Source organism: Lathyrus oleraceus, chromosome 6, assembly GCF_024323335.1.
Source record: "Lathyrus oleraceus cultivar Zhongwan6 chromosome 6, CAAS_Psat_ZW6_1.0, whole genome shotgun sequence".
Taxonomy (NCBI): domain Eukaryota; kingdom Viridiplantae; phylum Streptophyta; class Magnoliopsida; order Fabales; family Fabaceae; genus Lathyrus; species Lathyrus oleraceus.
Window position 1 is genome coordinate 234,086,528 of NC_066584.1, and position 20,877 is coordinate 234,107,404.

The following is a 20,877-nucleotide window of genomic DNA, read 5'->3' on the forward strand; positions in this document are numbered from 1 at the left end:
TTCTGACTTGTGCAAGGCCCATTTCGAGCTCATACTACCATCATACCTCCATTTGGACCAAACTTGGCAAATTAGCAAATGGTGTCAATTGAGCAAAACTTGATTAGCATTGCATTAAGAGATGTTAAACAGACCATATATAACATATTTTCTGTCATTATGAACCCTAGCTGCAGCCATCAAACACTCAGAAATCCATTCATTCTCTCAAACCTCATTTTGATCATTTTTCAAAAACTGCAAAATACTCCAAAGGCCACGACCATACCATTGTTGCTGCATCATCCAAGCATCATTTCAGGCTCATTACAACCATCTTTCTCCATCTGTAAGCATCCTTGGTTCAACTGGTTTTGCAAAGCAACTTCCATGGCAGATCTGGGTTGAGGTATTCCCAAGCTTCATTGAGCCAAAATTACTTCACCATTCAACTTGTGGAGGCTAAATCTTCATCTGTTCGAGCTCATACTGGCCAAATAGCATCTAAATCTCCACTGAGCTTCAACATTGGTTAGTTTTCGAATCCCTTGTTTCACCAAACTTTGCCATGCTTAGTGTAGATCTTAGTGTGCTGATTCCAATGAACTTTGTATCGCATGAAATAGTTGAGTATTGGTGGAAATATTTTGAAATGAAGTTTGATGTTGTTTTTTATTTCTGCTCGATTCATGATGTGTGTGATGTTTTACTGAAAATTGATGTTGGATTTGTGTTTGCCATGCTTGGATGAACATGTATGTGTGCTCAATTTTAGTTTCTGGAAAAATTTTGAATCGAGCTTGTTGAGGAAGATGATGTTCTTGCTGTTTGCCCAGAAACCCTATTTTCTTCATAGCCGTGCCCAGAAATTTGGAGTTATACGTGTGCATGCTACTGTTGAGCCATGCTAACCAATGAGAATATTTCATTCTCGCGTCCAAAACGCAACCGTTTGGATTAGTGAACCACAATATTACTGAAATGCCATTCTCGGTCTAATATTTCCAATTTAATTCATTTAATTCCTCATTTTATTTCATTTGGCATGGCTCACTTGTAAAATTCATAACTTATCCATTTCAATTCCAAATTTCATGGGAATTTTTGCATCATCTTCATCATGATCCCTAGTATTTTATCATGATTTTTCCAGAATTTTTGCATGGTCGAATTTAAAATGGTATTAGGGTTTTGTTCATGAGTCAATGTTCTGTACATCTTGCCAAATCCTTTGTGAAATTGCGATGCATTATCCAATGGCCCTGAAATTTTTTGTGCTCAAACTAGACACATTCATGTTTATTTTGATGTAAAGTTTATGAATTTATCTTATCTGGATTGGGAGCTATGAATTTTTGAAGTAGGGTGTGACAATTTGTGTCACACCATTGATGTGCAATTTCATGATTTTTGATGACATGCTTCTTGACCTCCAAATGAGCTGATTTTTTTGCATGAACCTACTCTTATATGTCTAGTTCACTTGTGATTTTTCTTGGAATTAATTATGCCATTTCCTAATTGTTTGAGATTTTCTCCCCTGTTTGACCAAAATGTGGACTTATTGTGATGCATGTTGCCATTTCATTTGTGAAATTCTCATACTTTATTAGATGGACATGAAATTTTGCATGAGATAACTAGACATCCTCAGCTTTGCCATGGTTTTAGTCCCATTCATTTATCATACACCATCTCTGATTTATGATTTTTCTAAGTTGATGCATGTTTGGTTGACTTCCTTAAGCATGTTCAAAATTGCTTTGACTTTCTGATTTTCATTGACTGCCTTCCACTTGTCCAAATGTGATGAAATTTTACATGCTTACCATGCTATGTGTTAGGATTGATCATGATTTATTTGGTGATTTTTGGAAATGTTTGAGTTGACTTTTGATGCAAGTCTTGCTGTTGACTTCTATAAGCCCTCATTTGCCATGCTTTGACTTCTTTTGCTTATGAAATGATGATGATGCATGATATGAACATGAACCCAATTGGAATTGTTTCTTGATTGATTGAACATGATTTTGAATGCTTGCCCTTTGCTGTTTTGACTTTTTCACTCCTTTTTGACCCTAGGCTTGCCCTAGTGGTCCTGTTACTCACTTTTGAGCTTGTGTTTTCAGGTTGACCAACAAATGCTCCAATAGAACCATTTCTCTTGATTGAGCGTGCTTGAATATCATTGACTAACTTGTGGGTTTTGTAGGTGGTTTGGCTCATATGCCTTGAGCTTTGTGCTTGGCTCATTTGTCTGTTTGCTTTGACTGTTGATTCCTATATCCTATTGCTTTAACTGTTGAATTGTGTACTGATCTGTTTGACTATTTCAGGTACCATTAGTTGCTTAGTTATTTGAACTTGCTTTGCTTTGCTTTAATAGCAACTTGCATTGAGGTATATCCCTTAATCTTCATGTAGTCTGGAAGACCTGGCCTGTTACTTGGCCAGGCAACTGTCTGAAGTCCTCCTTAAGAGGCAATGTTTGTGTATGTTTAATTTGTCCTTGTACATAGTCAAAGACCTCCTAAGTGAAGAGGCAATTGGCAGAACCAAGGGATAAGCAACCTATCCCCTGCTATTCTGTGTGTCTTCTGCTTTGCTCACACCACTGTGTTGATGCATTGCAGATACAAACCCAAGATCTTGTACAATTGTACAGTTGAGTCAGTATCAAATGTGTAGAAGGGTTCCCACTTTCTGAATCCACACATTCTTGTCAAATGCTCTCCCTGGCCAGGGATAAGAGCAATGAGGCACACCCCTCATCTCCTTTCATCTGCTTCACCTTAGCCCCTCAATGGCAAGGTTAAGAGCAACATTCTACCCAATTCCAGAGGTTTGTTTGTTGAGGTTGATATGACCCCTCGACTAAAACCTAACCTTGATGTTTGAGCCCCTTGTTGGTGTGTTTATTTTATGCTGTATGTGCTGTATGTGCTTGTGTGGTGTGATTGTATCCCCTAGGTTTGTTAGACTCCGCGTAGTCTCGTTTGCATGTCAATTAAGGTAGCACGGTTCCTTCGTATAGGACTTCCTTTCTTGCTTGAGCTTTCCTAAAACACAAACAAACATTATCCCCTCTTAAGGATACGTTAACTCCTTCTACTACAGGTGAGTAAGTCTCCAAAGGTCGAGCATCAGGTAGATTGCGCAGTGACGTTGTCCACTTAAAAAACACAAACCAACAGTAATAGTTTAGCCGAACTACGGCAACTCTGATTCTCATGTCCAGATGAGATACGTAGGCACGAGATGCGATGTCTTGTCGAGTTTGACTAACAACTAACACTAATTCTTTTCTCTCGCCCTCGTTGCGATTGAGACCTCCCCTTTCTCTTGCCCTAGTTGCAATCGAGACCCTTGCTTCCTGTGCAAGTTAGGTTAGGTGTGGCTTGCTTCCTGTGCAAGTCATGTTTAGGATAGGCTTGCTTCCTGTGCAAGTTAGCTAGAAACCTTAACTTAGGGACGACTTTGCATGACAACATCTAGGCTCGAGTCGTAGTCTCCCTAGTGTTGTGTCTCCCTCTGTTATCTGGTTAGGCTAGTCCTTCTTTTTTCCCTGCGTAGGGGAACTACATCGCCCTGATCTTCACACCAGATGAAGTATGTAGGCAGGAGATTGAGCTGATCTCTCCGGGCGCCCTTTTTTGTGTGTGCTTGACAGTTATAGGCTCGAGTCCCCGACTCCCTATTAACCTGTTGTGTTGTCGTGTGCTTGGAAGCCGATGTAAGTCCATCGAGTGGCATTTGGGTTCCAGTGTGGGTGTGTTTAGGTTCGGATGCTGATGTAAGTCCAGTGATTGGCATTCAGGCTCCACGTTTGCCTTTGCCTTTGTTTGTTTGTGTGCGTGTCAGCCGAGCTACGAATGCTCTGATTCTCCTTCGTCCATAGGAGATACGTATGCATAGGATGCGACATCCTAGCGAGCATGTGTCGTTTCCCCAGTCCGAACTACTTCGACTCTGATGTCTATGCCTGATAGACTAAGTAGGCCCAGGATGCGACATCCTGCCGAGTCAGTTTCAGTCTGTTTTCTTGTGTCTCTTTCAGCCAGTGTGTGTGAGTTTGGGCAGTGTTTTAGCAACCATTTTCCTTCCTTTTGTGCGTGGATCCCGTCGAGTACGACGGATGCGTAGGGGTGCTAATACCTTCCCTTCGCATAACCGACTCCCGATCCCATTCTCTTTGGTCGCGAGACCATGTCTTTTTCCAGGTTTACTCTGAGCGTTTCCTTTCCCTCTTTTGGGATAAATAACGCACGGTGGCGGCTCTGTTGTTTCTTGTTTTCCCGCCGGTTTTTCGCGTAATGCGACAGCTGGCGACTCTGCTGGGGAAATTCAGAAGTTGACCTGTGCTGGTCCATCTTCCCTGAGCGAGTCTCTCCTAGCGCTCTCTAGGATTAGGGTTTTGGTTGCTTTGTGCTGTGTTTATTTATTGCATTCATTATTTGTTCATTTCATTTATTGATTGCATTGATTGTGTGCATTAATGTTTGCATTCATTCATTATTCATCTGCCTGGCTGGTTGTCTGTTTTTCTTTGTGGGGTGGGAGTCAGTTGAGGTAAAAGGTCCAATACCCAGACCATGAGTGAAATCTAGGATGATTAGGAATAGAGTGATTCATGGGAAGCGGGTGGTATTGCGCCACTTAGCGGAACATTGATATCACGAGCAGTTCAGACCCTGGTGGGGTATCGTCGTTACATACTTCGGGTGTGTATATGATGGTATTCTGCGAAAGGTTATTTATGCTGCGTTTCTCTCAGCTTTACCCTGGCCTAGACTACACCCGTGAGTGGGGAAGGGTTGATCATTACAGGTACTGTTGGTGACTTGGTTCTGTTGGTGACTTTGTGTTCAGACAGTGTGTTCAGTTGACCTTGGATCTTTTAAGTTGGATTTGGGTTCCGAGTTTTGACTGAAGCTTCGACCTAGTGATCAGAGATTTGCACAACCAGCCAGTCCAGTCTGCATCATTTGCATCATAGCATATTTATTTTTTTCAAAAGAAACGCAGTAAAAAAAAATCAAAAAAAAAAAAAAAAATATCAATAAAAAAAAAAAGAAAAAAAAACTAATCTCTGCATGCATATCATTTCTCAGGTACATTCCAGAGCTTGTCTACTGATAGAGATGACAACAGTCTCAGAGCCGAAGCGGAAGACCTGTTCCTACAGTTTCCATCGTGAGCCGTTGACTTCACTGATTGAGTTGGGTTGCTTTGTGACAGATGATCGTCTGAAGAGTTTCGTTGGACAGTATGGAGATATCTTGACAGTGCTGAAGACAGTAGTGGATCCGGTGTCTCTGCAGACACTACTACAGTTCTATGATCCAGAGCTCAGATGCTTCACATTTCAAGATTATCAGCTAGCACCTACTCTCGAGGAGTACTCTATTCTGATGAACGTCCCGGTTCAGCATCAGACTCCCTTCTTGGACGTCCCAAAGGAGGTTGACTTCAGATTGATTGCCAGAGCTCTACGAATGAGTGTCAAGGAAGTTGGTGAGAATTGGAAGCCCTGTGGGGAAGTAGTGGGTCTGCCATTGAAGTTTCTGTTGAGAGTAGCCAGAGATGAAGCAGAAAAGGGAAATTGGGAAGTTTTTCACGCACAGCTTGCCGCCTTGATATATGGAATCATTCTATTTCCCAGTATGCCAAATTTTGTTGATCATGCTGCCATCAGCATTTTTATCAGAGGGAATCCAGTCCCAACCCTTCTAGCTGATACTTACTATGCCATCCACAGTAGGCATGGTAAGGGTGGAGCCATCAGGTGCTGCTTACCCCTCCTGTTCAGATGGTTTATGTCGCTGCTGCCTGTCAGTGGACCATTTGTGGATACCAAGAGCACTCTTAAGTGGACTCAGAGGGTCATGTCGCTCACCTCCTACGACATCAGATGGCAGTCATACCGGATGGATGTGAAGGATGTTATCATGAGTTGTGGTGAATTCCGGAATGTGCCACTCGTGGGGACCAAGGGTTGCATCAATTACAACCCAGTTCTTTCTCTTCGCCAGCTAGGGTTTGTCATGAGTAGAAGGCCACTTGAAGCTGAGATAGTTGAGAGTGTGTATTTTGAGAAGCGTACTGACCCTGTTAGATTGGAGCAGATTGGGAGAGCCTGGAAATTTGTTGAAGCGAAGGATGGATCCGTCTTAGGGAAGAAGTTTGCCATTGCAATGCCCGATTACACCGATTGGGTAAAGAAGAGAGTGGAAACTTTGCTGCTACCCTATGGTAGGATGGAGCCGTTGCAGGAGCAACCACCTTTGGTTCTTGCTGATAGTGTGCCTGCTGAGCACTATAAGCAAGCCTTGATGGAGAGTCGTTGTCTGAGAGAGAAGGAGCAGGACACCCAGATGGAGCTGTACAAAGCTAAGGTTGATAAGCTGCACTTGGCCCATCAACTCAGGGAAGTGCAAGGAGAGGATGCTGGCAGAGCAAGAAGCAAGAAGAGATCATATGAGGAGATGGAATCCATGTTGGATGCAGAGCATAGGGAGTGTTCGAGACTACAGAGAGCAGAAGTCAACCATCAGAAGAAGATCAGAGACTTGGAGAAACAGCTCAAAGACAAAGACGTCCAGTTGAAGAAAGAGATGGAGTTGAGACAGAAGTCAGAGGACTACCTTGGAGGAGAAGTCTTGGAGCTCAGAAGACAGTTGAAAGAGAAGATCACCCCTCTACCAGAATGTTCAGAATGCACACTGTTGATAGACCAGTGCCATTACCTGAAGACCCTCATTCCGGAAGACCGTCTGTCTTAGATTGTATCTTTGTTTGTATTTGTTGAGAATCACCTCCAGGCTTGTTGGATGGGATTCATTTGCTTGTACTCCGTCTTTGGATCTTTTTGTTGAGAATCACCTCCAGGCTTGTTGGATAGGGATTCATTTCTCTGTACTCTGTTTATTCGAATATTTTGTTGACTCGGTTGTATTGACCTTTTTACCCTTATGTATAGATGAGGTTGTCAGTATTTCCCTGTTGTTCTCATTTTCCCTGTATCTGTATTGTTCTCTTGTTGCTGCAGGTTGCCATCTTTTGAGGATGGGTCAGGCTCTTTGAATGCCTGAGAAATGAGCATATCATGTGCATCGTGCATATCATTTAACATCATACTCATATCATTTGCATAACAGGTGTTCTTGTGCCGTCTTCTTACTGTGGGTTCCTGTGTTCAGGCAGGATAGCTGATCAAAGACCACACCGCTACTCAACGAGGCTCAACCATCAACGCAACATGGATCAAGTACAAGCAGAATTGGCCGAGATGAGGGCAAACATGGCCCAGTTCATGAACATGATGCAAGGGGTCGTTCAGGGGCAAGAGGAGCTGCGTGCCTTAGCCCAGAGACTGGAAGCCATGAATCCACCAGTCCACCGTGCTCCACCAGTGGGTGTACCCGTTCATGAGAATGTTGCGGTCACTATTCTCGTTGATGATTGTGTCGTGAGTGACGAATTGAAGGGGATCAGAATCAGTGAACAGCCTCTTGCTGCAGAGACTGTTAATGTCAGAGCAACCCGCGCTCCGGTTCGCCATCATGGCTCTTCAAGTTCTTCCGGTTCTAAGAAGCCATTCTCTGGGGCACCCAAAAGGGGAGAGATTGAAACAAATGATGTGCACCGTCGGAGGAGCGCAAACAGAGGACAGTATCGTCAGGCTGCTGCTGTGACTATTCCAGCAACTCAAACTCCACAGCGACAGAGAAGGCCAACTCAGCAATATCAGCATCAACAACATCGTCCTCAGCAGCAGGCTTCCCAGCAAGCCAGTACGAGTAATGAGAGGAAGAAGATCATTTTTGATCCAATCCCCACGTCCTACGCCGAACTGTATCCCTCTCTGTTAGAGCGGAACTTGATCATTCCCAGAGACCCGCCGCCCATACCCGTCAACCCTCGGTGGTGGTATAGGCCTGAACAGCATTGTGTGTATCATTCGGGCGCTCCTGGCCATGATGTGGATAGTTGTTTCCAGCTGAAGGTGAAGGTTCAAGACCTTGTGAGGTCAGGTATTCTGATTTTGGAAGACTTAGGTCCCAATGCTAATCAAGCTTGAAGATAACAAGTCCTGGGCTGGCGCCGACTTTTTCTTCAGAAGGGTTGTTCAGAAAACAGAAGCTGCTGATGCAAGAGATACTGACGGTTGTCATCCCCGGTGGGATCTATCACAATTGGGTCACTGTGGGCGTTCCTACAGTTGTTCATAAGTCAGAGTAGTAATCACTTTGTTTAAAAACCTTTCTCTAATGCCAAAAGGAGAAGTGATGACATTGTTGGCATTATTTTGTGCAATGATATTTTCATTCAAATAAATTCATGTTAAACATTTGTTTTTCCATTTGTTTTCCCTTTTCGCTTTTTGCATGAAATTGGTGATCACAAAAAACCTTAAAAAACAAGAATAAAAGCAATCTTTTCATCTGCATAACGATTGTCTTGTTTTATTTTCAAAAAGCTTTTCATATCAAAATCATTATGCAGGTTGTTTCTCAAACCCATTGAACATAATGATCGGATGTCATCTCCCAATTTTGAATTCCCTGTATTCGAAGCGGAAGAAGATGATGTTGAAGGGATTCCTGACGGTATTTCCCGATTTCTTGAGCAAGAAAAGAAGATCACACTCAGCTGCATCTCGAGAATCAGCAGAACAGCCAACTGGGGCATTTATCAAAAAAAAATGTAAAATAAAAAAAAGAAAAGAAGAAAAAGAGGGTGCAAAATAAGAAAAAAATCAAAATCAAAATCAAAAGAAAGAAAAAGAAAGAAAGAAACAAAAGAAAAAATAGCACCCTCAAAGTCCCAAGTTGACTGATGCTGAATTCGATTGAAAAGAAGAGATCAACTGCCATGTGTCATGGTCAGTTATATCAGCAGAGAGTGAAAAAGCATTCGACAAGAAGGTTAAGCCTCGTGTGTTCCGAGGGACCTTGTGCTCAAGAAGGTCTTGTCTTTCGTGCTCGATTCCAGGGGCAAGTGAACTCTACAAGCTACGAACGTTCGTACATTGTCAAGAGAGCCTTTTCAGGCAGTGTTCTAACACTTACTACAATGGATGAAGAAGTTCGCTCGTCCTGTGAATTCTGATGCAGTCAAGAAATACTTCGCCTAAAACACAAAAGAACAAAGAGCTCGCTAAGTCGAACACCCCAAAGGGCGACTTAGGCAAAAAGGAGCGTCTCGGTGGATTGAAAACCCGAAAGGGCGATCCAGGCAAAAGTTAGAGACATTGAAAAAAGGATTTGCATCCCGCTAGATTGAACACCTCACACTGGGGCAATCTAGGCAAAAATTAGGGATTTGGCAAGTAACTGCATCTTGACAAGACTGTGCTCTATATCTGTCATTCGTCAGGGATTCTCGAGTCGTCGTCGACTGAAGCTCCGAATACATCGAAAATTCAGAATGGTAGAGGAAAGGTCATTATGTTCAATGTAGCCCTCTCCAATATATATCACCGGTTTCAAACTTGTACAGATCTATGGAGTCTCGCCCTTTGCAGACTACCATTCCATCACATCAATTTGAGCTTTTATCCAATTATTTGCATTCTTATTTGTTTCAACTCAACAAATGTTTTGCATGTTTTTAATTGATAAAGTATCATTGTTTTCAAAATAAACAAATTTTTCAAAAAAATTGTTCTTAAACAAAGTGAACATTCACGATGATGGAAGGATACTTAGGAGATCCGCAAGTGCTCTCCCGAGGGTGGTATGATTACCAACAGGTAAAACATTCGTTCGTATCTCGAGCATAACTGTATCTTTCTCCTGTCAAACCTCTTTTGGTTTCTCCTCAGCAAGGTTGCTCAGTGCAGTGTTGGTTGAAGTTGTTTATCTTCATGTTCCCGGCAGTACAACTTTCTTCCTCCAAGTCCCTCTTAGCCCTATTGTGGGGCATCTCCAGTATAGGTTTGTTTGAGCCCTACCGTGGGGCATTCCCAGCAAGGTTGCTGTGGAAATACTTTTGTGGGGCAGTTCCCCAAGCAGAGTGTTTACTGAAGACTTTAACTTTCCTCTCTCCAGCAGAGTAGTCTTCCTCTCTCCCCCAGCATGGGTGCTTTTCTTGGAAGATTCAGTATTCGGTGAATTGACATCCCAGTACTCCATCATGTCCTCAGATGGATCCCCAGCGGAGTTGTTGGCATGATGAGCTTTATCAATGCCTATGTATCCTCATCAGAGATCTGGTTGCTTCTTGGTATCCCTGATTTCCAACACAAGTTGTTGTGGTGCGTCCGCCTGTATGTTGAACTCTTTTCTCCGGTTGTGACCGACGACCCCTCCGGAAACCTCTGGTGGTCTTTCTCCCCTGCAGGATGATGATTGTTCCCTATTGTCCCAGCCTCCAGTGGATTTTCTTGGCTCTATGGTGACTTTGGTTTTCTCTCCGGACGGTTGATTCCCGGACCTGCGTGTTGAGCATGTCTGTTTGTCAGCATTCATCATACATTTTTAGATACTGCATACATGCATAATCATAGCATTCAGATACTCATGTTGCAGCTGTTGCCGTGTATCTGTTGATGTTTGCCTCCTGCTATTTGGTAATACAGATCTCTCCAGTAGATTCTCCCTAGCAGATATGGGTGTGTCTGATCTCTCCATGTAGAGCCAACCCCTTAAGCAGAAAGTGTCTATCCTTTCCTGCCTTTTCCCCACTGAGATACATCCTCGTGGATGACGGTTGTTTCCGTTCCCTCCCTACACGGGATGGGTTTTTCCTATTGAGTTCTTTCCTCATTAGGATGAGTCCTGTTTCAGTCTGCCTTTTTGGATCGATCCTAAATTGGCTTCCTGTTGGCTGTCTCATGTGCTTCCCTGGGGCATAAATGAATAGTCGCTCACTAACCGGCACTCATTCATCTTATCCTCAGCGGAATTTGTGGGCCTCTACCTACAAACCGGTAGTTGTAAGTCCTATCTTTGCGGTCTTCTACCCACTACCCGGTAGTTGTAAATCCTTTTTCTCACTCTGTCTCTCAGTAGATCGTTTGGTGGCCTCTACCTACAAACCGGTAGTTGTAAGTCCTATCTTCGTGGTTTTCTACCCACTAGCTGGTAGTTGTAAAATCCCATTTTCATCCCCTTGGTGGAGTTAACCCTGGGTGCTCATCCTATCGATGACTGGTTACTTTTCCGTGGTTTTCTACCTACAAACCGGTAGATGTAATCCCCTCCTTGCAGTTATCAGTATCCGGTTTGCGGTGTTGATACTCTTTTCCCCTCTGGATACTTGCCTTGATCAAGCAGTATTGTCCCCATTGGGTCTTCCCCTGCCTTTGGGTATTTGCTCCGAGTTAGCAACCTTATCCTCTCTTGATTGGTCATCTTTTGCATACCTAGTCCTGGTACCCTGATGCCTTTCTTGTCGGTTGATTTATCCATTTAACAACCTACAACCGGTTATGGATAATCTTCCATGCGAGTGTATTATCTACGTTTTGATGGCTGTAGATAAAATGTCTCATGCTCCTTTTGGTCAATCTTTCGATTATTATCTCCAGCAGAGTAAGATTCGTATTCCTTGTGGAATTGAATGTCCATCCTTTAACAAGACTGCTTTTCTAGCCCTCTTCAGGATGTTGAGTGTTTTGGAACACAAACCAATTCACGCTTTGGCACTCAGGCCAATTTTTCCGGTATTCAGACCGAAGAAGTTTCCGACGATCAGGTCGATGTACTTATGTTTTTTCCGGTATTCAGACCGAAGAAGTTTCCGACGATCAGGTCGATGTACTTATGTTTTTTCCGGTATTCAGACCGAAGAAGTTTCCGACGATCAGGTCGATGTACTTATGTTTTTCCGGTATTCAGACCGAAGAAGTTTCCGACGATCAGGTCGATGTACTTATGTTTTTTCCGGTATTCAGACCGAAGAAGTTTCCGACGATCAGGTCGATGTACTTATGTTTTTTCCGGTATTCAGACCGAAGAAGTTTCCGACGATCAGGTCGATGTACTTATGTTTTTTCCGGTATTCAGACCGAAGAAGTTTCCGACGATCAGGTCGATGTACTTATGTTTTTTCCGGTATTCAGACCGAAGAAGTTTCCGACGATCAGGTCGATGTACTTATGTTTTTTCCGGTATTCAGACCGAAGAAGTTTCCGACGATCAGGTCGATGTACTTATGTTTTTCCGGTTTTCAGACCGAAGAAGTTTCCGACGATCAGGTCGATGTACTTATGTTTTTTCCGGTATTCAGACCGAAGAAGTTTCCGACGATCTGGTCGATGTACTTATGTTTTTCCGGTATTCAGACCGAAGAAGTTTCCGACGATCAGGTCGATGTACTTATGTTTTTTCCGGTATTCAGACCGAAGAAGTTTCCGACGATCAGGTCGATGTACTTATGTTTTTCGGTATTCAGACCGAAGAAGTTTCCGACGATCAGGTCGATGTACTTATGTATTTTCCGGTATTCATACCGAAGGAGTTTCCGACGATCAGGTCGATGTACTCATGGCACTCAGGCCAATTTTCCGGTATTTAGACCGAAGAAGTTTCCGACGATCAGGTCGATGTACTTATGTATTTTCCGGTATTCAGACCGAAGGAGTTTCCGACGATCAGGTCGATGTACTCATGGCACTCAGGCCAATTTTCCGGTATTCAGACCGAAGAAGTTTCCGACGATCAGGTCGATGTACTTATGTTTTTTCTGGTATTCAGACCGAAGAAGTTTCCGACGATCAGGTCGATGTACTTATGGCACTCAGGCCAATTTTCCGGTGTTCAGACCGAAGTGGCATCCAGGCCAATTTATGATGTTTCAGATCGACATCAAATCTCTCATATACCGATGCTCAGTATTCAGACTGACGAGCGGCGCTCAGGCCGTGGTTATCCCTGTGTTACCATTTATTTTGGTATCCAGGTCGACGTTTCTGTTTCGGTATTCAGGCCGATTTCTTTTTCCGTTCCAGACGGATTTTTCTTTCAAGACTGTTTCTTTGCCGATCCTGACAGGCATTCTTGTATTATATCCAGTCGGTGCAAATTTCTACGGTTCTTAGTATTCAATCCCTGTTTACCCTGAAAGTCTGACAGCCATTGCTATCATCCATTCGGGTTCCCAGCTGATTGAATAGGGGCAGCTGTAGCACCTCAAATTTGCACCTATCATTGTACATACATTCTCATATTAGGTCATAGCATATCATGGTCCATTGCATAGCATTGCATTGTCCCATTTGCCTCAAGTGCAAGCCAATCAAGAAATTAGGTCAAACTGATCAGGAGATCAGTCAACCAAGCAAGCAAGTGTGTTTCTCAAGGAGCCAAGGCCCTAGGGTTGGTCCAATTTGTTCACATGACTTGGAGGTCCTTTTGAAGTGTTTAAGTCAAGGGTTGGATGTTCAGAAGTCACCAGTTCATGCACAATCAGTCAGAAACCCTAAAAAGTCAAACTTGGTCAACTATGGTTGATTTTATGGTTTTGATGGATGGATTTGGTTTGAGAGAGCTTATTCATGTCCAAATAGGCCTCATATATCATGGCAAACAATATCATTGAAGAATTTGAAGCGAAATCAGAAATTTCCAAAAATAGAAACTAGACCTGTAATTTTAACTGCCAAAAATGGAAACTTCTTGATCCCAAACTTACGTCATGATACAAGCTTCAAATGAATTTTTGCCCAACATGAAAGTTGAAGATCTTGTTCTCCCATTTCCAAAAAGTCCAAGAACTCTCAATTCCCATGTATGGTTGTCAAGATATGATCAAATCATTTTCACAAATTCTTGAACTTCAAAAGGCCATATCTCTCAAACCATTTGGCCAAAATTGGTGAGGTTTTTTCCAACAAACCACATTTAACCTCCTCTTTCCAAAAATGTAAATTTCATGTGCCAAAACATTGCCAATCAAAATGGCACTTTTGGACCTAGCATGCTTGAATTTCAAGTGAGGTGCAATTTTGACTTTTTGAAATAAGTAATTTCCATTCAAGTGACCAATTGGAATTAGTTCAGAATATCATTTCTGACTTGTGCAAGGCCCATTTCGAGCTCATACTACCATCATACCTCCATTTGGACCAAACTTGGCAAATTAGCAAATGGTGTCAATTGAGCAAAACTTGATTAGCATTGCATTAAGAGATGTTAAACAGACCATATATAACATATTTTCTGTCATTATGAACCCTAGCTGCAGCCATCAAACACTCAGAAATCCATTCATTCTCTCAAACCTCATTTTGATCATTTTTCAAAAACTGTAAAATACTCCAAAGGCCACGACCATACCATTGTTGCTGCATCATCCAAGCATCATTTCAGGCTCATTACAACCATCTTTCTCCATCTGTAAGCATCCTTGGTTCAACTGGTTTTGCAAAGCAACTTCCATGGCAGATCTGGGTTGAGGTATTCCCAAGCTTCATTGAGCCAAAATTACTTCACCATTCAACTTGTGGAGGCTAAATCTTCATCTGTTCGAGCTCATACTGGCCAAATAGCATCTAAATCTCCACTGAGCTTCAACATTGGTTAGTTTTCGAATCCCTTGTTTCACCAAACTTTGCCATGCTTAGTGTAGATCTTAGTGTGCTGATTCCAATGAACTTTGTATCGCATGAAATAGTTGAGTATTGGTGGAAATATTTTGAAATGAAGTTTGATGTTGTTTTTGATTTCTGCTCGATTCATGATGTGTGTGATGTTTTACTGAAAATTGATGTTGGATTTGTGTTTGCCATGCTTGGATGAACATGTATGTGTGCTCAATTTTAGTTTCTGGAAAAATTTTGAATCGAGCTTGTTGAGGAAGATGATGTTCTTGCTGTTTGCCCAGAAACCCTATTTTCTTCATAGTCGTGCCCAGAAATTTGGAGTTATACGTGTGCATGCTACTGTTGAGCCATGCTAACCAATGAGAATATTTCATTCTCGCGTCCAAAACGCAACCGTTTGGATTAGTGAGCCACAATATTACTGAAATGCCATTCTCGGTCTAATATTTCCAATTTAATTCATTTAATTCCTCATTTTATTTCATTTGGCATGGCTCACTTGTAAAATTCATAACTTATCCATTTCAATTCCAAATTTCATGGGAATTTTTGCATCATCTTCATCATGATCCCTAGTATTTTATCATGATTTTTCCAGAATTTTTGCATGGTCGAATTTAAAATGGTATTAGGGTTTTGTTCATGTGTCAATATTCTGTACATCTTGCCAAATCCTTTGTGAAATTGCGATGCATTATCCAATGGCCCTGAAATTTTTTGTGCTCAAACTAGACACATTCATGTTTATTTTGATGTAAAGTTTGTGAATTTATCTTATCTGGATTGGGAGCTATGAATTTTTGAAGTAGGGTGTGACAATTTGTGTCACACCATTGATGTGCAATTTCATGATTTTTGATGACATGCTTCTTGACCTCCAAATGAGCTGATTTTTTTGCATGAACCTACTCTTATATGTCTAGTTCACTTGTGATTTTTATTGGAATTAATTATGCCATTTCCTAATTGTTTGAGATTTTCTCCCCTGTTTGACCAAAATGTGGACTTATTGTGATGCATGTTGCCATTTCATTTGTGAAATTCTCATACTTTATTAGATGGACATGAAATTTTGCATGAGATAACTAGACATCCTCAGCTTTGCCATGGTTTTAGTCCCATTCATTTATCATACACCATCTCTGATTTATGATTTTTCTAATTTGATGCATGTTTGGTTGACTTCCTTAAGCATGTTCAAAATTGCTTTGAATTTCTGATTTTCATTGACTGCCTTCCACTTGTCCAAATGTGATGAAATTTTACATGCTTACCATGCTATGTGTTAGGATTGATCATGATTTATTTGGTGATTTTTGGAAATGTTTGAGTTGACTTTTGATGCAAGTCTTGCTGTTGACTTCTATAAGCCCTCATTTGCCATGCTTTGACTTCTTTTGCTTATGAAATGATGATGATGCATGATATGAACATGAACCCAATTGGAATTGTTTCTTGATTGATTGAACATGATTTTGAATGCTTGCCCTTTGCTGTTTTGACTTTTTCACTCCTTTTTGACCCTAGGCTTGCCCTAGTGGTCCTGTTACTCACTTTTGAGCTTGTGTTTTCAGGTTGACCAACAAATGCTCCAATAGAACCATTTCTCTTGATTGAGCGTGCTTGAATATCATTGACTAACTTGTGGGTTTTGTAGGTGGTTTGGCTCATATGCCTTGAGCTTTGTGCTTGGCTCATTTGTCTGTTTGCTTTGACTGTTGATTCCTATATCCTATTGCTTTAACTGTTGAATTGTGTACTGATCTGTTTGACTATTTCAGGTACCATTAGTTGCTTAGTTATTTGAACTTGCTTTGCTTTGCTTTAATAGCAACTTGCATTGAGGTATATCCCTTAATCTTCATGTAGTCTGGAAGACCTGGCCTGTTACTTGGCCAGGCAACTGTCTGAAGTCCTCCTTAAGAGGCAATGTTTGTGTATGTTTAATTTGTCCTTGTACATAGTCAAAGACCTCCTAAGTGAAGAGGCAATTGGCAGAACCAAGGGATAAGCAACCTATCCCCTGCTATTCTGTGTGTCTTCTGCTTTGCTCACACCACTGTGTTGATGCATTGCAGATACAAACCCAAGATCTTGTACAATTGTACAGTTGAGTTAGTATCAAATGTGTAGAAGGGTTCCCACTTTCTGAATCCACACATTCTTGTCAAATGCTCTCCCTGGCCAAGGATAAGAGCAATGAGGCACACCCCTCATCTCCTTTCATCTGCTTCACCTTAGCCCCTCAATGGCAAGGTTAAGAGCAACATTCTACCCAATTCCAGAGGTTTGTTTGTTGAGGTTGATATGACCCCTCGACTAAAACCTAACCTTGATGTTTGAGCCCCTTGTTGGTGTGTTTATTTTATGTTGTATGTGCTGTATGTGCTTGTGTGGTGTGATTGTATCCCCTAGGTTTGTTAGACTCCGCGTAGTCTCGTTTGCATGTAAATTAAGGTAGCACGGTTCCTTCGTATAGGACTTCCTTTCTTGCTTGAGCTTTCCTAAAACACAAACAAACATTATCCCCTCTTAAGGATACGTTAACTCCTTCTACTACAGGTGAGTAAGTCTCCAAAGGTCGAGCATCAGGTAGATTGCGCAGTGACGTTGTCCACTTAAAAAACACAAACCAACAGTAATAGTTTAGCCGAACTACGGCAACTCTGATTCTCATGTCCAGATGAGATACGTAGGCACGAGATGCGATGTCTTGTCGAGTTTGACTAACAACTAACACTAATTCTTTTCTCTCGCCCTCGTTGCGATTGAGACCTCCCCTTTCTCTTGCCCTAGTTGCAATCGAGACCCTTGCTTCCTGTGCAAGTTAGGTTAGGTGTGGCTTGCTTCCTGTGCAAGTCATGTTTAGGATAGGCTTGCTTCCTGTGCAAGTTAGCTAGAAACCTTAACTTAGGGACGACTTTGCATGACAACATCTAGGCTCGAGTCGTAGTCTCCCTAGTGTTGTGTCTCCCTCTGTTATCTGGTTAGGCTAGTCCTTCTTTTTTCCCTGCGTAGGGGAACTACATCGCCCTGATCTTCACACCAGATGAAGTATGTAGGCAGGAGATTGAGCTGATCTCTCTGGGCGCCCTTTTTTGTGTGTGCTTGACAGTTATAGGCTCGAGTCCCCGACTCCCTATTAACCTGTTGTGTTGTCGTGTGCTTGGAAGCCGATGTAAGTCCATCGAGTGGCATTTGGGTTCCAGTGTGGGTGTGTTTAGGTTCGGATGCTGATGTAAGTCCAGTGATTGGCATTCAGGCTCCACGTTTGCCTTTGCCTTTGTTTGTTTGTGTGCGTGTCAGCCGAGCTACGAATGCTCTGATTCTCCTTCGTCCATAGGAGATACGTATGCATAGGATGCGACATCCTAGCGAGCATGTGTCGTTTCCCCAGTCCGAACTACTTCGACTCTGATGTCTATGCCTGATAGACTAAGTAGGCCCAGGATGCGACATCCTGCCGAGTCAGTTTCAGTCTGTTTTCTTGTGTCTCTTTCAGCCAGTGTGTGTGAGTTTGGGCAGTGTTTTAGGAACCATTTTCCTTCCTTTTATGCGTGGATCCCGTCGAGTACGACGGATGCGTAGGGGTGCTAATACCTTCCCTTCGCATAACCGACTCCCGATCCCATTCTCTTTGGTCGCGAGACCATGTCTTTTTCCAGGTTTACTCTGAGCGTTTCCTTTCCCTCTTTTGGGATAAATAACGCACGGTGGCGGCTCTGTTGTTTCTTGTTTTCCCGCCGGTTTTTCGCGTAATGCGACACACGTGAACAGTGCACATGCAAGGCCAAAAATGACTAAAATTGAGTTCATGCACATGTTGGACTTGGTTTGGTATGCTCATGTTACACCAAAATGTGTTTATGCAATTTTCCACAAAAATCTTCATGATTGAACCAATGCCATTCAAATGAGATTTCATGCCAAATGATTGTATGCTTGGAAAATACATGTTACAAGGATCAATGTGCAAAAAGAGCCACCCAAATTGGACTTTTGGTTTGAAAGTTATGCTCATTTGAAGTCTAAACCACACTTCATCAAGTTTGAACCATATCTCCTCAACCACACATGAGAAATCCATGATCTTGGACTTTTTGGAAATGGGAGAGAAAGATTTACAACTTTCATGTTGGACAACATTTCATTTGAAGCTTTCTTGATGATGTAATCTTGAGTTGAAGTTGGTCCAAAACCTTGCCATTTTTGGAAAGTTCAAATTACAGGTCACCTGCTATTTTTGGAAAGTTTTGATCTGACCTCAAATTCTTCAATGTTGATGTTTGAAATGTCAAATGAGACTTGTTTACACATGAATGAGGCATCTCTAACCATTTCCCACCTCCAAATCCATAGTTGACTTGACAGTTGACTTCTGTTGACTTTTTAGGGTTTCAGATGATTTGCACATAGACTGATGAGCTCTGAGCCTTCAATTCTTGGCCAAACCACTTCAAAATGATCCTTGAATCATATGAACTCATTGGAACCACCCTAGGGTTTTGATCTCATGGAAAATGCACTTGCTTGCTTACACAGTTGAATCTCCTAACCAGTCTTGCCTGATGACATGTGATGAACCATGCAATGACCAATGCAATGTTAATGACCTAAAAATGCAAATGTTTATACAAAATGGGAGGTGTAAATTTGATGTGCTACAGCTGCCCCTATTCAATCAACTGGGAACCCGAACGAATGAGAGCAACGACTGTCAGACCTTCAGGGTAAACAGGGATTGAATACCAAAGAACCGTAGAAATTTGCACTCCGCGGGGTATGATACAGGATATTTGCAACAATAACCAGACAAGACGTTTACCGACGACTCTACTGGGGTCTTGATTTTTATCAAAGGAAAAGTACAACCAGACGTCAACGGACGAATGGGAAAAACTCAACGTTTATCGACACCAATGGAGAGGTGACCAGACATTAACGAATGACTGGGAAGACTCGACCAGACGTCAACAGACGAACAGGAGAAGCTCGACGTTTATCGACACCAACGGAGAGGTGACCAGACATCAACGGATGAATGGGAAGACTCGACCATACGTCAACGGACGAACGGGAGAAGCTCGACGTTTATCGACACCAACGGAGAGGTGAAAACTTCATTGGGGAAGGAAAACAAATACTTGCAACCGGAAACCAGATAGGACATTTACCGACGACTCTACTGGGAATCCCTGGCTGGGAAACGACCAGACATTTACGAATGACTGGGATGAAACACGATGTTTACCGACATCGAAAGATGATGTTTACCGACATCAAAAAAAGACGACCAGACATCAACCGATGACTGGGGAATAGGATATACAATCAGACGTCAACGGACGAATGGGAAAAACTCAACGTTTATCGACACCAACGGAGAGGTGAATCCACTGGGAAAAACTAATACAACCAAACGCCAACGAACGATTGGGAAAAACTCAACGTTTATCGACACCAACGGAGAGGTGAACAACCATCAACGGACGACCTGTGGGGAGGATACAACTAGACGTCAACGGACGAATAGGAAAAACTCAACGTTTATCGACACCAACAGAGAGGTGAATGCTTTGCTAGGGAAGGAACAGATGTTACGAACATCGAAAGATGATGTTTACCGACATCAACAAAGAAGACCAGACATTTACCGATGACTGGGAGAGGACTCGATGTTTACCGACACCAAAAGATGGTGTTTACCGACATCAAAAAAAGGCGACCAGACATCAACCGATGACTGGGGGATAGGATATACAACCAGACGTCAACGGACGAATGGGAAAAACTCAACGTTTATCGACACCAACGGAGAGGTGAATCCACTGGGGAAAACTAATACAACCAAACGCCAACGGACGATTGGGGAAAACTCAACGTTTATCGACACCAACGGAGAGGTGACCCCACTGGGGAAAACTAATACAACCAAACACCAACGGACGATTGGGAAAAATTCAACGTTTATCGACACCAACGGAGAGGTGAACAGCCATCAACGGACGACCTGTGGGGAGGATACAACTAGACATCAACGGACGAATAGGAAAAACTCAACGTTTATCTCCCTTTGTCTCTGGTTAGGTTAGAAGTTCTTTCCCTGTTAAGGGGAACTACGTCGCCCTGATCCTCATACCAGATGAGGTACGTAGGCAGGAGATTGAGCTGATCTCTCCGGGCAACCTTTTTGCTTTCTAAACCTTTATTGTCTTTGTTGGTTCGGAGTCTGACATAAGTCCAGCGATTGGAAGTTGGTTTCCTGTGTGTGTTTGTTGGTTCGGAGTCTGATGTAAGTCCAGTGATTGGCATTCGGTTTCCATGTTTGTCTGTGTGTGCTTGGAGTCTGA